Below are 7,150 nucleotides of genomic sequence, written 5' to 3' on the forward strand. Positions count from 1 at the left end.
GTCCTAAGTGTGTTCACACACATCACTACTATAATATGGTAACACTTTGGACTCTGCATAAACTGACTAACTAGTCCCACTACGAAATATGAATTCGATCTAGTGATATAGTCATGTAAATTAAGCTACTGACCATCTTCTTATACATAGTAACATCATCCAACTCATCACTAAGATTATCCCTTAGCATTATGTATTTTTAAGGGCTGACCTTATTTTTTTTTAAAAAAAAATCTAATGGAAGATTGAGTTGCCTTGAAATCAAAGGCTGAGAATTTTAGTTATTTGGAGGTTTGGAAAAATGGTTTTACAAACCTCTTGTGCAAAAAAAGTCAACGACCCAAAGTCGATAGAGATGAGCATTAAAGGAGGGGAAGCACATTAAATTACCTTAGGTTGCCTATAAGGATGTTCCAAGTGCTCTAATAAACAAACTAGAAAGGTGATCTTCAAAGTTACATGGACGGTGTTTGCAAGGGCCCCCTTGGGCTTTTCGCTTCAAGACAAACACCTGCTCTGCTCATTCTGCACATTTTGCTTGAGGCGAGCTTTTTAGGTCAACACAAGCTCTCCTACCCCCAACGCCCACCCATTTCACCTCCTTCTTCTTCCTCCTCTGTACTCATCCACAGCGCCATGAGGTGGTTGAAGCCCATTTGGCACAGAGCTGCAAGCTTTTCTTCTTCTTCTTCTTCTGCTGCAGCACGAGATAGGCATGTATTGAGATTCCTGGGTTGGAGACTGAAGAGTGCCATTAGGTTCTTTATGCCTCACAAATTGAGTAGAAAATGGGGAGAGGACGCTCCATTGCTGTCCAAAGAGCTCTCCAAAGAGGCCATGGCTATGGAGTATGGTCGGCTTTCTGGCAGATCTGAGGCAATCAGGGTTTGGAGAACACGAGATGGTGGCTTGAAGAGGTCCCTTGGAGATGAGTACAAGTTCAAGGCAGTGTTGGGCGATGCTTTTACTTGGAAATCTTGGCTGATCAGAAGAAGGGGGAAAGGGGGAGCGCCCAAGTTGAAGAAGAAAAGGTCTTGGCTACCTGATCCTCGCCACAGATGGCCTCAAGGATGGTGCTAGCATGGGCTTACATACATACAATTTTAGGTGAATTTTGGGAACAAATTTCCCCCCCTCTTCCTTTTCTTTCATATCCTCTCATTAATTGTAGATTGGGATTTTTGGATAATATTGCTTTATAACGTTTTTCTCTGTGGCAAAATAGACAGCAGCCTTTTTTTTTTAAGGATAATTTTTTTGTATTAGTGGCAAGGTTAGTGGCTTATTATTCCTTTTATGTGCTTTTTTATGTGCCATTCTTTCATCCTTTCAAAGTTTTGAAGAAGTTATTTTTTTAAAAGATAAGACATTAAGGTCAAGGGAAATATTTGATTTGTTCAATGCAAAATGTTAGGAAAAGATGTTCTATGTTAATCTCTCTTCCATCACTTTTTAAATTCTCTGTCTCTCTTTGTGCCTCCTATAAAGAAAAATCTAAATATAAAAAAATAAGTAAACCAGTTTCTACCTCTCTCCCTCTGCATCTGTCATCGACCTCCACACGGTTGCCTCTTCTCCCTATGCTCTTCTTCGACATAGCCACTTCTATAACCCTCCTTTCATCTTCATTTATCTTTTTTTAACAACCCTTTTTTCTTGGTGTTTCAGCTCCATATATTCTATTTTTGTGCATGTCCATCATTGGACACACTCCCTTTCAGTCCGCCACCTGGCCCTCATCTTTCCGCTAACATGAACCCATGTCAACCCTTTTCCTCCTCCCACATCACCTTCCACTTCTACCACATTTCTGTCAAGCCCACTCAAGTTCGTAGCTTAGCTCTATCATGTGAAGTAATTAGATGGAGAATCAATCAGAAACTACATGGTCAGATGCTAGTCAAAGGTCTTGTTCAACCTATATATGGCCCTTATATGCAGCATGATCCAACAATAGAAGGTCGGTCTAGGTATAGACAACAAAGGTAAACCACATTTGAACTTGTACGGTTCCCATGTTAATCACACTAACACTATATGCCCAAATTTGTGAGACCATGACAAGGAGGCCACTAGTCTGCCTATTGTATGAGAGTTGGGAACCATGACATGACTCACTATTACAAGAACTAGTAAGTGAGGCACCAGCCACAATCTTGCTAATGATGCAAGGCAACCCTTAGCTCTGCCAACACCACCTATAAGGCCCTTAATCACAGCCACACCTCACCAAGGGTAGGGCGTGTGTCCCAAGAGGAATCCTGAGGGTGCCAAATATGGCCTTACCAACCGCTACCCACCACTAGGAGAAATGTGGACTCAATTCTGGGCCCTGTAAGAAGTGCCAACTTAGCTTAGAGAGAGAAAATAAAAAAGGTTTAAAACATATCCAAATTTGTAATTTGGCTCATTTTTTACTATTATAATAGTAGGTTTAAATATATTAAAATATACATATTCTTTCAATGAGGTTTCATCATGAGACAACATTCTTTGTTAGATGCACGTAAAACTTGTCAGAACGAAGATTTCACAGAATTTGAGGTAGTTGTGTATTTAAAAGATTCGAGGAAAGCTTTAATCATCATCTCGACCGTGGGGGGGTTTCCTACTGAAACTTAAAAAAAGACATCCTTACTAATCGAGTTAATTCTTGTTTCAATTCTTTAATATGTTTTATGATGACAAAAAATACTAGCTTTGCTAATGAGAACAATAATCCAAATTTGGGGATTCCAATTAATCCACCATCAACAACACATGTAGACACTCAAATTCTCAGTAACAATAGTTGAAATGGTGCATATAAAAGAACATATGATACTTACCATCTTCATGTGGACATACAATCTCAGTACCAGCCTTTGAAGAAACGAAATAAGAGTTTTTTTTAATGTAATGAGCAAAAAGAGCAAAGGAGGAATAATGGAGAGCGTCATTTGGACTTGTGGACTGATGGCTCAATGTATCTCAAGGATCCATTTACAAATGCACCACCTCCATTTTGCAACATTACAAACCTACTACATTTCATTGGTGATGGTAGACAAGGTTTGCTGGGTTATGCCCAACGCTTAGAAACAAAAGCGATGGTTGCAAAACAACAGAGGGATTTTCTACAGATAGAGAACACTGAAATAAAAAAACTAAATGGGTTGTATGCAGAGAAGCTTATGGCAAACAAAGAAACAATTCAAGACTTAGAGAAAAAGATCGATGCTTTAAGGAGAAAGGACACAACACTAGGGCCACGTAAAAGAAGAAGGCAACTTTGTAACATAGAGAAAATGAAAGTTGGAAGTGGAGGGATGAAGAAGCGAGTACAAGCTGTAAGGTAATGTTAACTCTTGTTTCATATATATTTCTCTTTTTAGATTAGGTTGTTTGTTTGACATAAGCAATCAGATTTGATGTTATTCTATTTTTAGATCTTTACTTCATCCAGAGTCCAAGGTACATTCCGAAGCTGGAGTGCATTATAGTCATTTGGTACCAAAAGGAATAGTGGAAGAGATGCTGTATCAAAAGAAGTTTCAAAAAATCAATGAGAAGCATGTGTCTTCTTTTATGAACAAGAACCAGCTCGATGCAACTCAGGTGCAAGCAATGTTGGATGAGACTGGCATCTCTCAGAAAGCATATAGTATAATGTTTAAGGTACTAGTAGAGAAATGTCAAAATAAGAAGCATAAAGGTTCGTTACTTCCAAAACCAATGCAAGTAAAGTCTGCACATCAACATGTGAACTCATAGGTATTTAAGAAGCTTGGTAAAAGCAACATTCGTTGCTAAAGACAGAGAGGTACTCTTTAACCAGCATAATAATATTTTCTTTGATCTTGAAGCTTTGCAAAGGTACGGAGTTCAGTTCTTTGAGATTAGACAAGAAGAATGTGAAGGAGTTCTAAAATTTGTTTTGAAACTGGATGAGTGTGAGATTTTAAAGAACAGAAAAATGGAGAGGGTTACTATCACTCTAATGAACAGGGCCTTCGACACATCAATTACAAAAGATGATGCAAGATATTTCAGTGTTCAATCGGAGAATAACATATTGCTGCTTGGATCTTTTGAGGTATCTTCTTTATCATTGAATATGACTATGTATTACGTTAAAATAATTTAAACACGAAAGTTGTATTAAAAATGAGCTTCTTCCTAATGACACAGGTGGATAAAGAAGACTTTGAAATTTTGCATTGGGTGTTTCATCAAACTACAATTCCATCACTCTGATGATTAGTGAGCAAAGAAATGGAAGGGTCCTTCATGTGCCTGGGTTCGGTGACTATGAAGTGGAATGGCACATGGTAGGTGATTTGAAGACTCTAAAATGCATGTATAACATAAGCAAAGGTGAAAATGCAAAGAGTCCATGTCTATATTGTATGTCAAGTGCCAAGACTTAGATGGTGTACTATGGAACAAAGCTCCTGATAGGCATTTAAAAGATAAAGATTTCAAAGCAGTGCTTGATATTCCTCTATCCAGAGTGCACATATGCACATTGCATGCACTATGTAGAATTGTAGAGAAGCTAGTGTATTTATACATATGCTTTGCATGGACGTTAAAGCCTAAAAAAGAATCTCTAAAAGCAATCAAAGCAATAGAAAAAGTGCTATCAAACATTGGCTTGCATGGGGGGCATGTTAAAATTGAGCAAGACGACAAGCGGTCACAAGGGGGCAGCAAAGTACCAAGAAAACCATCAATAGGTGGTGTGAAAGCTAAAAGATTTTTGTCATACTGCCTCAAAGACTGTCGAGATAAAAACAAGCAAAAGATGTTTAATCAATTGAAAGATCTACATAATGCAGTCAAGGACATTGGAAATGAAGGTTCAATCCAAAATCGGAAGGCAGATGTGTGGATTTCACTTGACAAGATCTTTGCATTCATGGAGAAAAAGAGCTGGAGAAATAGTGAGATAAAATTATTTGAAAACATATTAGAGACTTGGAGAAAGGAATTCATTGCAGGATGGAGTGATCAACATGTAACTCATTACATGGTAAGAACTTAAAAAACTGCTACAATCTCAATACTATAAGACCAACTAATACATACATTTAATTTTTTCTGTTGTCATTGATTGCAGCATATACTATATAATTATACACTATATTTCACAAAGACATATAGTTCATTATCAATATGGTCAACTCAAGGCATGGAGAAGTCACATTACATGGCAAGAACAAGTTACTTTAAGCACACTAGACATGGTGGAGGCAAGAATCGAGCCAATAGTCTTTTAGAGTTACATTAATAAACTTACAGGAAATTGATTCACAAAGCAAAACACAAAAACACATTTAAGTCCTCATCATTGACACGTGCAATACAATTGATTAATAAAGAAAAGTGACAATGCGCTTGGAATCAGTCAACTGCGAGAGCGCCATCAGTTGTGGCGTCGCTCAAGAGTCAGGGTTGGGAGAAGGTGGTCTAGATGAGGTGGGCTTGATCTTCTTCAGTGGTCTTCCTTTTCCTCTTCTTTCTCTTCATCTGCCACACCGCCGGGAGATCTATTTTTGGCATCTACACTGTTAGAGGCAACAGTTCCGACCGGCTTTTTCTTGTCCTTTATTAGATATCTTTTTCCATATGGATGCAATGTGTATGGGTCTGTAATTCCCGCTACAATAGCATGCGTTGTATATAACACGTTGTAGGGGCATCTTAGTGCTTGGCAACCATACCCTTGACCAAACACCCGCAGTGCAAACTGTTTCTCGACAAGCACCACCTTCTCAGCATTTAAAGGCACTTCGTGTCCACCACAAAACCTGGATAGTACTTTGAATGCGAATAAAGAGAATTTTGCATTGTCTTTTGAGAACTCCTTGTGAAATATAATGATCTGCGTATTAGAATTGTAATCATTCATGACTCATGCCACTGCTTGCTGTTGTTAATTTTAAGCAAGTGTCGTAAATTGCACGTACCTTTTGATGATTTAAACATACATATTGAGTGAGAGAAACATCCTTTTCAATGACCTGTTGACTTTGAAGTGGAAGCTCCAGATGATCTTGAGCCTCCTGCTCTCTTCACGAAATCATCATCATATGCAAAAACCTGGTACCAATGTTATATGTTTAATTCACACAATCGACAAAGTCCACGTAAATCAAATTCTTATAGTTTGAAAAATCTTCGTCTCTATTACCTATTGATTTTCATCACCCTCAAGCATGGATCTTGTCCATAAAGGGATCGTGGACTTACTGTCTTCATGCACGCTTGGTGCCAAAAATTTGCCCATATCTGCCAAACCAAGATGGTCGGCAATTGCTGCAGCCTCCTCCTTGGAAGGCAATTAGGTTTCATATATCCTAGCTTCATCGAACATCTTCTTCAATATCTCCTTGCACCAAGCAGGTACTCGGAGTACTGGACTGCAGAATCAGCTAGTAGATAATTGTCAACTCCTTCCTCTATCCAGCCCATGTCTGCTTCACTAAAATTTGCTAAGGCAGCCAAGCAATAGTCTTCACGAATATTGAAATGTTGCATAATGTCTGTTAATAATACATAATCATCTTGGGTTGCCATAGTAAACTTGGGCAAGGAAGGTAGTGACAACTCCCCATGTTCATTCTCATCAAAAGAAGGTGCTACATCGAAGGAGATAAGGGATGCATTAGCCTCAAAGGTTTCCTTTTCGGCCTCTGCCCTCTCCTCTGCTGGGTCTATAGCCACCTCTTCATCAACCCCATCATCCTCGATTGGCACTTGAGTGCTTGTCAAAGTCACTGTCTCGGGCTCTGAGTCCTCAGTAGTAGGAAGATGTAGAAAACAAAGAAAACCATAACTAAATTGGAGCAGGTGACACTTCTTTGAGTGTATTGGGCATTTTTCCTCTACTCTATTGCTGCAACTGGGAATCTTTTCATGACAACGGCTAAGCCTCCTCTTCATGACTTTGTCTGTTGCAAAATCAGTTGGATGAACATATCGTTCACCATCGGACATAATGATATTGGCAAAAACAGTGTCTTCATACTCCTGCTCATGGTCACCAAGAACAATCCTACAATAATTAATGACGTTATTAAGATAAAGTTCCTCGTTGAACGTTGAAGACAACTCCGGGATACGCTCGTGGGCTTGTGCATTATACAAGAACATAAACAGCTTTTCT

At 38.8% G+C, this 7,150-nt stretch overlaps 1 pseudogene across 1 annotated transcript; it reads left to right on the forward strand.

Annotated features, from left to right (window-relative positions):
• Positions 1-357: 357 nt before the first annotated feature.
• On the forward strand, positions 358-5,373 carry LOC147628587 (uncharacterized; annotated as a pseudogene). The gene is made up of 5 exons (XR_015268200.1): positions 358-1,107; positions 3,166-3,334; positions 3,429-4,075; positions 4,171-5,014; positions 5,102-5,373. The product of XR_015268200.1 is annotated as an uncharacterized LOC147628587 (transcript).
• Positions 5,374-7,150: the final 1,777 nt, after the last annotated feature.

This window comes from Cibotium barometz, chromosome 19, assembly GCF_041138505.1.
Source record: "Cibotium barometz isolate CiBa-2024 chromosome 19, ASM4113850v1, whole genome shotgun sequence".
NCBI lineage: Eukaryota > Viridiplantae > Streptophyta > Polypodiopsida > Cyatheales > Cibotiaceae > Cibotium > Cibotium barometz.